General features: G+C 42.6%; 1 long non-coding RNA gene across 1 annotated transcript; it reads left to right on the forward strand.

The window, feature by feature from the left end:
• Nucleotides 1-1,275: 1,275 nt before the first annotated feature.
• On the forward strand, nt 1,276-10,274 carry LOC135374027 (uncharacterized). Its single transcript, XR_010416722.1, has 4 exons — nt 1,276-2,292; nt 3,084-3,283; nt 4,444-4,651; nt 8,061-10,274. It is a non-coding gene; the product is annotated as an uncharacterized LOC135374027 (long non-coding RNA).
• The last annotated feature ends 758 nt before the right edge of the window (nt 10,275-11,032 follow it).

The following is an 11,032-nucleotide window of genomic DNA, read 5'->3' on the forward strand; positions in this document are numbered from 1 at the left end:
TCCCTGCAACATGCCTTTCTTAATATTATGATTAGGTGCACGCCCTACTGTGTTGGAGTAAACCACGTCAGAGTGATACCGACCTCACTGTGTCATCTGAGGAATTAACCACGTGGGCACCAGCCCCCATATCGTAAGCCAGCCTCCAGCAAGTCCCTCGCACGCGCAACACGCGCTTCTTATTATAATTAGGTTGCATGCCTACTGTAGATTAGAAGGAACTACATAAAAAGCACAGTTGCAAGATCGTATTTTAATCATGACTGAACTACCCCTCAGTCCCACTACAGCAGCACCCCATCATCTCACGAAGGTTGAACCAGCCCACGAAGCTGTCGTTATACTTCTTAATAAGTTTACCTCCACCCTCTCGCAGATTTTAAACCTGACCAGTTGTGGCTGACCACGTGGGGGCACCAACCCCTTTGCTTGCCTGTAGGATGCACTCACTGAATGTCATCTTAATTGTGTAGTTCCATCAGAATGATATACCTCTTGTTTTAAACAAACTACGTTAACAATGAATAATTAGCTTAGTCATGAAATCAGAAATGTGCCATAACCGTTCATCCATCTAAGGATCTTAGTAAAAAAAGAAATAATAGTAAGATTACGAAGATTAATTCTTTATGGATAGTTGCACAATTCTTACTCGACCCTGCAAAAGCGTATACGAAGAGGGGAGTCAAGTCCTGTAGATCTCATAAACAAAATACAGAGGAAGCGTGGACCTCCACGCGAAAGCTTGTACAAATTAAACTTAAACAAAAATCTTCAGTGTCGGCTTCTGTATTTTGTTTATTGGATCCCTGCAAGGATAAAACGATAGCTCGATTCATACATGGCACAACATTGTTCAAATATTTTTTTTTCTTATTACGTTTTAAAGTCGACAAGTAGGACACCTCGCTATCGTCTGCCTAATGGAAATGGTTGATGAGCCAGTCGTCTCCTTCCGAAGTGCGAGGAGACAGTATATACTTAAACTTCAGAGCGCTAAGAGCGTAACCGAAAAAAAAACAAAAACAGCTAGAGCCTACAGCTCTGACCTTCGACAACCGATCGAAAAAAGAAAAAATGCACCGGCCCCCGCCACAACATCGTTGCGAATTGCAAGGATATGGCATAGCTAGTATTGAGAAGTGATTATGGACAGGGTGCTAAGGGCGTGTAACCGACAAAAGGCTTACCGCTTCGAAATTCGAGATCCGACGCATCATGGGGGAACATCATGATATTCATTGTAGAGATTTCATTAAACATGCTTGTACTTGCAGTCGACCAGGCTACCTCTCCCCATTAATCCGTTTTTGTGTACGACACGGATTAACTCTCGAGAAATGATAAGATCACTTTTTCCGTATTCCATTAAGATGTTGTTGTGTTAGCGACGCTTTGCATATTAGACGACGGGATGGCTGAAGGTCACGCTGTTTCCACTCAGACTGTGATATCTCTTCTCCTGATTTGCATGAGCACGCGAGCAAGTCGAATAAACGCTCGAAGATACACGATGTTATTGCAATAGCACGCATTTGCATATAAGACAACTCGTTGGATAAAGGTCGTACCTTTTTACTCTAGCCGGTGTCGCCTTTGCAACTCGAAGACAGGAAAAATAATTACTATGCGATACATGTTGCGCCGCAGGAAAAAGAAGAAGAAGAAAAGACGCAGTATACTAATGACAGCTACCTCCAGGGGGGGAGGGGTTCCCCTCTCCCTGGACGCCATCCTGTCATTTGGAGCCTCCCACACCGAAAAATGGCGGTTTGAAATAGCGTCGAGAGCCGCCGTCTTTCTGACCATCTGCGGCCGCTTCTGAAACATCTTGTACCTCCCGCTTCCTCCCTCCCCTCTGCTATGGCTTCCTTCTACTAACATGTCACCGTGGGTCTCATGAGCCTCTAGAGATTACTCCGCACCAAACCCTGGCCAATCGCCCTGTGTGGCTGGTGGCCACTGTTCCTAGTGGTGGAAGAAGAAGAAGCTACCTCCATGCTGACTGCTTTGATTTCTGAACAGAGCGAGCCAGCCCGGGTAAAGCCGTAATTACCTCTCAAGGATAAACGATAATATCACTTTCCTCATCACGTCTTTGGGGCGAGACGGTCGACGCTGCAGTCTCATAGGCAAACGAAGCGACTTCTATATAAGACGGTTCGTCCGCAACGCTTTCCAGACTGAGCTGGAATGCCAAGTGAATGCCACTTGATTGTTTTCAGGTGGATTCACTTGACATTCCAGCTCAGGTTTTTCCGTGCGGGTGTTTGACTGGAAAAGCAGACTAAGGTGAGTACATGCTTTTTTCTTTGCTCTTGTTATAAGTTCTTCCCCTGTGAGCGCGCAAGGTCACAGCCATTTATGGAATGCATGTACGTGAAAGAAAAAAAGAAAAGAGGTTCATTCCTTCCCACTGCCGACATGCAAATCTTTGTGATTTTAAAGTGCACCTTCTTAGATCGTCGCAGTAGATGAAATGAAAAATGAACGATTGCAAACAGTAAAACATTATTTTTTATTTACGACATTGCATTGCGTTGTATGTTTTGGAGGACATTGCTAATTTACAAGTCGGCTTCACCTAACTTCTACGTGCGTTGCGGGAAGTCAACGTTAGGAAATGCTCAGTCTTGCTGGATTGCTTGTTTCTTTGCATTTCAGTTCAGCGGAACGGTGTTTTTTTTAATTGTTTGACTTTGGTTCTTCATAAAACATATTTTCCAGTTCATCGTCTTTGTTGTAACTACTCCGACGAGGTTGAAGGGCCATCTCACATTTTGGGCTTGTAAGATCGACTTCTTCTAAGCATTTTTTAGCTTCTCTCTTTCATTTCATGTTCGGGTAACAACAGAACACTTCACCTGCACGTCAATGACAAACAGGTCAGAAAGAAAGGAATGTGTCTACCTTCATTTGTGAGATGTAGCTAGTCTTCACCCAACTCCTACGTGCATTGGGGGAAAGCCTACTTTAGGAAATGTTCAGTCTTGCTACTGCATGTTTCTTTGCATTTAAACTTAGCGAAACGGTGTTTTTTTTTAATCGTTTGATTTTGGTTTGACATAAAACATATTTTCCAGTTCATCTTCCTTCTTTTGCTGTAACTACTCCGAGGAGGTTGAAGGGAAGAGTTTGAGATCTTCCTTGACAACAAGGCAAAAATGTGTGCTATACAATGGAGAAGAGGTGGAAAAACTTTTTTTTTCAAGTTAATCCACTCGGGACTCCAGATGAAGATTTTTTTCTTCGTGAGAGTGTTTGACTGGAAAGACAGACTGTGGTAAGTACATGGATTTGCCCTCCTCTTTTGCAATACATATATATATAATGCTTTTCTATGAACATGCAAGTCATTTATGGAAATGCAAATATAAGGAACGACAAGGTTTCATGCCTCCCGCTTTCAGTGGCGACATGCAGGTCTTTGTGATTTAAGGAATGCTTTCCTAGTCCATCACAGGAAGTGAAAACGTTTGCAAACAGTTACTTTTTTTTTATTTAGATACAAGGACAGTGAAATCACAGCCCTTTTAGATAGTGAGATTCCATAGCCAGAGTGATGTCGACCAATTGTTCTGCCAAGAGAGTAAATGTTGCCTGGGCAGCGGCGAAGTTTTAACTCACGTTCTAAGCACAAACAGCATACATCTGAGCATTCGTTATCGTAATAGGTCCTTGTAAGATTGGCTGTCTCTAAGCATTTTTGCAGCTGGCGTGTTTCATTTCGTGTTAGGGTAACACCAGAACGCTTCGGTTTACCGTTTTCACTCCAAATGCGTACCACAAGCAAGTCAGAAGGGCACGAATGTACATAAACATATTTTTCCAGTTCAGCTTCTTTGCTGCAATTGCCCTGATGAAGCTGAAGGGAAGAGGATGGAAGCTTCGTTAGCTCGATGATCACCACAACAAGCAAAAACGTGTGCCACACAACGGAGAAGAGAACACACAAACATCTATCCATGTCTGTTCACTCACAATGAAATGAGAGGGCTTAGTACAAATGTACATTTTTATTTCCCTGATACACGAGCGGTGATCATTTTTTTATGCTCCATTGTGCACCAGTCGATGTTTGAAGAGGTCAAGTGTTAGCTTGCTGATGTAGCCTGTTAAGTAGTGCCAACCTTCAGACTCGGCTTGTTCCATGAAACATAGACTCTCGGCAGCAAGATGCATAGCGTCAACCTCGTCAGCATATGTCAAAATTTCGTCCACGTGACGTGACCATTCAGCAAGTAAGGCGAAAGGTGATTCCGAGGCAAACGTACAGGCGGTGTGAACTCTGGCATACATTGTTTTTGCAGTTTTCCAAGTAACCCTGTCAGGAGGTTGATCTGGCAACGCTTGAAACAACACCATATCCGTCACAATTTTAAAAGCTTCCACGAGCGAAGTTTTGCCTACTTGTGTTAACCCACATTCCAATATCTCTTGTAGGAGACGTGTTTGAGACGACACACAGGCTGCATCCGAAATTCGTGTGTGTAACCTCTTCTCCATCTGCCACACACATCTCTACCTAGCACAGGCTGCTCTTCATCTGCGTCTGATGATGACGACCATGCGCCATCAAGCCGAGGATCAACCTCAGGCCATGTTGTGTCATCGGCGGCTGACTTGTCTTGACTGGTCATTACAAACCAAGGTAATTTTCTGCGATCCACTTCTTGTCCAGACTGCCAGTGAACTGAACCAAGTACTGAAGCTTCCCATTTCTAACTCGTCGTTTTATGATCTTCTCTACTTTTGGAACCTCTCTCACTCGTACAATTTCACTCTCATAAAACCCACCAATGATGTCTTCATTTTTAAGATCACGTAATAGGTACGTGTTACGATACCCTAACTTGATCGCTCTCACCACGAAGAGTTCTGACGTAAATGACCCTAAATAACGTTTTATTAGCTGATGTCTGTATTTTGCAATTCTCACTACGTCTCCAACACTGTAGCACGGCTTTTTTGGTGGTCCAACCGGGCTGGGGTACAGTCTCTCTCGGAAAATGTGCTCGTTTTCTTTCTTTACGTCCACTGGCTCTGGCAGAAAGCGATCTGTGTACGCGATTGTTGTAAGCTTTCACTACTTGAGGTAAAATGTTCACATATCGCTTGTGACCCTGGAATGTGAAGATACGGTACAGTGTGGTCACAATTGTTCGCTGAGATCGCTCACAGATTGAAGCCTTCATAGGTGAATTTGTGTGGATGAGCCGGATCCCCCTTGCTTTCAGAAACTGTTGTACCACCTTGTTTGTAAATTCTGTTCCACGATCTGTGTGCAAAAGCTTGGGTGTCCCAATTCTTTTAAAGGCAAGTTTAAAAGCTCGAATAACCTCGGGAGATTGTTTATTACGAATAGGTACAATGGCAAGAAGCCGAGAGAAAGCATCTATACAAAAGAGCAAATAGCGAAAACTATCGTTCTGGTTCTTTAGACTTTGCAAATCCTTTAGGTCAGCCTGGAATAGTTCGCGAAGTCCAAGTGCAATGGTTTTTTCGAAACTTCGTGGGTCGCTTGTATTCCTTATGCAAATTGTACACATCACTTGTCTCCAGAAATTTAGTGACTTTGTTCTTCTTTTCGCCAATGGCTCGAGCAAGTCTCTGCACTCCACCAAAGCTGCCGACATGTTGCGGGTCATAGTAGGCTGCCATTAGTACTTCTTCCTACTGCAAACTCTAAGAGCATCGAGTGATAGATAAGCGTTGATTGTAGCTGAAACGCCTCCTCTCATCCAGGGAGGTTGCCTGTTGTGAAGTTCGTACTTCAAAAGCTCAACAATAGATGAGTGTGGCACCACCTTTCCGTGACAGATAACTCTTCCGTACTCGTCGTAAGCCAGAACCGTTGTCATCAGCTGAAGCATAGCTAATACCTTTTTATGATGTCTTGGAGGGAAGTGTGACAGTATTTTTTCTTCTTCGAAGTAGCCTCTCTCCTCGGAGTTCAGTACGGTGTCCATGTGAGCTGTCGTGCGCGCTTCGCGGCTCGTGTGAGCGGTGGTGACGCACGTCGAGGTGTGGAAGCTTCACTTACGGAATGAGGTGAAGGAGTGGCCAGAGTTTTCTCTGCTGTATGTTTTTGAAGACGAGATGGGTGCACAATAAGTGCTGGTAAGTTTAGCTTGACCAATAGCGGCAAAATCTGATCAAAATAGGGTGGTCTTTGAACATTTCTTGCTTTCGTCACGAGATAGTATACGAGGTCAATTATATTAGTATTGTCTACTCGCTCACCGTCGACAATTATCTGAAATGTTTTCCTATCCCATGAGATCGTTGGTTCCAGAAGACGTAATAGGTTTTCTGATCTGATTTTATAGCCACTGCTCATGAAATCAACGACAGTATTACTTTTTTCCTCGGTCCTGTGTTTCCTCTTCTCTCGCTGTTGTTGAACCCAGTGTAGGTGTGCTCTCACTCACAGTGGGATGTAGCAAGGAGTGAAGATATTGGATTATCTCTTTTGCTTTGATATCGTCTGGTTCATTTTTCTTCAATATCTGTGGGATGGGGGTTTCCCGGTAAGGCACAAGCTCGTATTTCTGCATCGACTACACTCCGATTGCTTTTGCTATCGCCCTTCCACCTAAAGTCGAGAGGAGACCCAGCAAAGGTGGCAAAAGGAACTGTAGAAAACCACCAGATTGTTGCAATACCTTTCGAACTTTCTTCACTCCTGTAGTGTCTCGTTTTGCCAAAAAGCGGATAGGTGTTGCATAAGGTTGCAACTGATTTCTCACTCTTGGAGCTACCTTAATGTTTCCTTTACAAAGATTCATACAAATCTCTCGAATAGCAGTTAGTTGCTCTCTCGTAGCATGTTCCAGGAGAAAATAACGTTGCTCCGGCAACTTTGCATCAGCAAGCAACTGAAGAAAATGAATATTCTTCTTGACACGTTTCATGTTTTATATACTATTTGTCGCTGGTCGTCTGGAAATATATTAGTCCACACTCTAAATTGGTCTGAACAGTTTTGGGATAGGTCAATTACAAGGTATGAATATGGTTTCTTGCAAGCATCTTTATATATACTTGGCAGTAGTTCACTTTTCTTTCTACCAAACAGTTGTCGTGAAAGTATTTGCATTTGGTCCGCAGTGCAGGCGGAACGACATAAAATTAAGGCACTGCTGTTAAACTGAATGCATCTATACAGAGGATCATTAATAAATAAATATTGTGTTATGAAAATAGCTGAACAGTTGAGGTGGTGACAGCCAGCTACATAAAAATTGCAGATTTCTTTGAGCCTTTGTTTGTCGGCTAAGCAATCATCAAATATAATTAAAGAATTTCTTACAGTATCAAGATTAGTAGGAATATCCTGACTGAAGGTTACCTCTGGAAAATTATCGAAGATTGGTTGTTTGTACAAGTATATGTACAATATATGATCAAATGGTTTGTCGAAGACAGCAGCTCTATGTTTAATTAGACGTGTAACAAGTGTCGTCTTTCCACTCTGGCTTTGACCTGATATGGTCATTGAGACCGGAGTGGTAAACCTATAAGGTCCAACCTCAGCCATCTTTTGCAAACGAATGAAGCATGCTATGAAATCACAACATTACATAAAGGAAGGTTACAGCAAAGACGAGCCTGTACATCACTCTCAGATTGGCTAAACTGAAATACAGACATTCAAGGTTGTAGACATTCAAGGTTGCGCACAGCCGTGTTAGTTATCAGACCAGGAGCATTCTATAATGGAAGGTTACAACAAAAAGCAAAGACAAGTCTGTGCTCTAAGCTTGCTCAAAGTCGAAGTACGCACGTTCAAGGTTGTAGACATTCGAGGTTCTGCACGCAGGTATGTTAGTTACCTGACCAATGAAGTTAGATAGGACACACTGAAACATGTCTTCACGTATAACGTTGCAAGGATGTAGACGTTCAAGGCTGTGCACACATGTTAGAGAGCTGCATGCAATCGCTATATAAGAGCGGACATAGAGAGTGGTTCTTCATTCAGAACGTCAGACTGAGGAGGTGTGTTACATATTCCTGTGGAAGATGTAAGAGTTTACAAATCTATTCTTCTCTTTCAGTTCATTCTATACAGCAAGAGGAGAAAGCAAATTGTCATCATAACAGCGAAGCCTCCACAACACAAGTAAGCTATGTCATCCGTCATGGAAAAGTTGGATAAACTGAAAAAATGTGGTGACGGTGAAATTCAGAAAATGAGCAACATACCCAAAAACGAAAAGTTCGAAGTGCTGGACATTCAGAAAATTGACACTATGTATGGCGAGGCAGTATACGTGGAGCTCCGCATGGAAAACGACAAGCCAGTGAAAGTGTATCTACCTGGACGCTTCAAAAAATTGTCGGAGGAAGAGCTAGAGGAAATGCGACTGCTTCCAAATCTCAAAATGGAGAAGAAAGAACGGTTTACCAAAGATGTTAAAAAAGTCATTTTGCCAGATATTATCTTCACCAATTCGAAGAGAAAGTAATGAGATATGGTGATGTGTCACTTATGCTCCCAGCACGAACGGCAGTATTATGCAACAGCATTAGGTCTTCAGATTCACTTAGCAAATGTTCACAATCTTCAAGCCCCCTGCATTCCTTTTTGTGAGACTTTGTGCACACTGCGAAACTATACTAATCAGTTCGAGCTACATTTACACGACAGGGACTTTAGCGGACATGATGTTACAACCTTTTTTCACGAGTACAGACAGTACATTGCTGATGTCTTACGACACTTTGGTTTCCCACTGCGCTATTTTGTATTGCTTAAAGTGGAACTTGGTCGTCACACGCCAGATGATAAGTTACAGCTCGAAATTAGTTTCGTGCCTTCCAAAGTAGTGACAGTATGGTCAGAGGCAGATATAGAACCTTCTATCACTCAAGTGACTGCTGAAATAGCACAAAATTTGGAAAACCTCGAAGTAGAAGGTTCAGGTTTTTTTCTCTTTCGCATTCATGCCTGTATCATGAACATTGGACGTTTGATGCCTCAACTGATTGGATGTGCCCAGTTTGAGTTACCGCGAGAATTGAAGCATAAGTTTCGTTCTCTGTTGTGTGTGGACTTTGGTTTGCATGAAGATGAGCAGAACATGTGTTTTGCCTTCTCTGTAATAGCTGCACTGCATCCTGCTACTGGTTATCGCAGGCATAGGGCATCTTCATACAGACCATATATTTCGGAGTATGTTTTTCCGAAAACATTCCCGGTAGCTTTCCCAAAAGAGGTTGAAGCATTTGAAAAAAATAATGGTATCAGTATCAATGTGTACGCCTACGAAAGGGAAGACAAATCTCTGTACCCCATCAAGGTTGTCGATGACGAGCGTGAGAAACATGTGGATCTGTTGCTAATCGACTCTCATTTTCTGCTTATCACAAATTTTAATGAATTATTTCAACCTAGCGGACGGTTCCATTGCAAGAGGTGTATGATGGGCTTCTCATCAGACAGAATCCTCAGTGATCATTTAAAGATGTGTTTGCATCAGAAGGTTGCTAAGACAATTTACCCTAAGAAGGGAGAGACGGTAGCATTTGCCGGGGAACATCTCATGTCGGAAGTCCCTTTCAACTGTGTATATGATTTTGAAAGTGTTTTGTCACCTTGTTTGGGGGAAACAAACGTGTATGAGGATCACTGTCCTTCCTCATTTTGCCTTTTGGTTATACGTGCATCCGACTCACACGTGTTGCAAAAGCATCTTTTCCGTGGTCCTAATTGTGTCACAGTATTTATGGAGCTGCTGCGGAAATTGCATGACGAAATTTTAGGATGGATACATGCTTTTGCACCTCTAGAAATGACCGAAGAGAATGAGCGTCAACATACAGCAGCCACTCATTGTAATATCTGCAAAGAATCCTTTGCTAAAAGACAAAAAGTTCGAGACCATGACCATGTAAGCGTAGAATTTCGACAAACACTATGTCAGACGTGTAACCTGAAACTGAGAGTGCCACCCAAGATTCCAATCATTGCACATAATGCTAACTATGACATGAGTTTTCTCCTGTCTCATTTACATCTGCTTAAGAAGTCAGACATCAACGTGATTGCCACCAGCTGTCAAAAATTTAAAGCAATTGACATCGGCTCTTATCGATTCTTGGACAGTTTGAGTTTTCTGAACGCAAGCCTTGAAACACTGGTGAAAAATCTACGTGATAAAGGTGAATCCAACTTTCAATGCCTTCGCCAGTTTTTTCCAAATGAGGAGCACTTTCAGCTGGTTGTTCGTAAGGGGGTCTTCTGTTATAACTTTGTCACCAGTTTTGAAGCCTATGATAAGCCTTCGCTACCACCTCGAGATAAGTTCTTTAACATTTTGAATGGAACCGAAGTAAGTGAACAAGACTACAACCACGCGCAGAATGTGTATGAAAAATTTCGGCTCAAGAGTCTTGGAGAGTATTCGGACTTATACCTTCTGACAGACACACTGCTTTTAGCAGATGTGTTTCAGAACTTTCGAAAGTGGACATTCGATGTGCACAAGATTGAACCGTTTTATTTTGTATCCCTTCCAGGATTAAGCATGTCTTGTGCACTAAAAATGAGTCAGGTAGAACTAGAACTAATTAACGACCCCAACGCGTACCTGCTCATCGAGAATGGCTTACGAGGAGGTGTCACACAGTGCTCCCTGGGAAAAGCAACTGCGAATGTGCCAGGAACAGAACAGTTTGATCCCGAAAAAGAAAAAAAAATAATTAACTACATTGATGTAAATGGCCTGTATGGAGCAGTCATGAGAGGACCATTGCCTTATGGAGGATTTGAGTGGCTCACTGAGGAGGAAATTGTTAACTTGGATATAGCTCAGATACGAGATTATACCCCTGTGGGTTACTTTCTTGAGGTAGACCTAGTGTATGACCGAGCAACTCATGAACGCCACAGAGATCTTCCCGTTGCCCCTGAAAAAATGTCCGTTCGTTATGAGCTATTGTCAGACTATGAGAAGGCGCTCATGAAGAAGTTCAATCTTCCACAGAAAGCTACCGAAGCAAAACTGTTGCTAACATTATTTGATAA

The sequence above is a fragment of the Ornithodoros turicata genome, unplaced genomic scaffold, assembly GCF_037126465.1.
Source record: "Ornithodoros turicata isolate Travis unplaced genomic scaffold, ASM3712646v1 Chromosome39, whole genome shotgun sequence".
NCBI lineage: Eukaryota > Metazoa > Arthropoda > Arachnida > Ixodida > Argasidae > Ornithodoros > Ornithodoros turicata.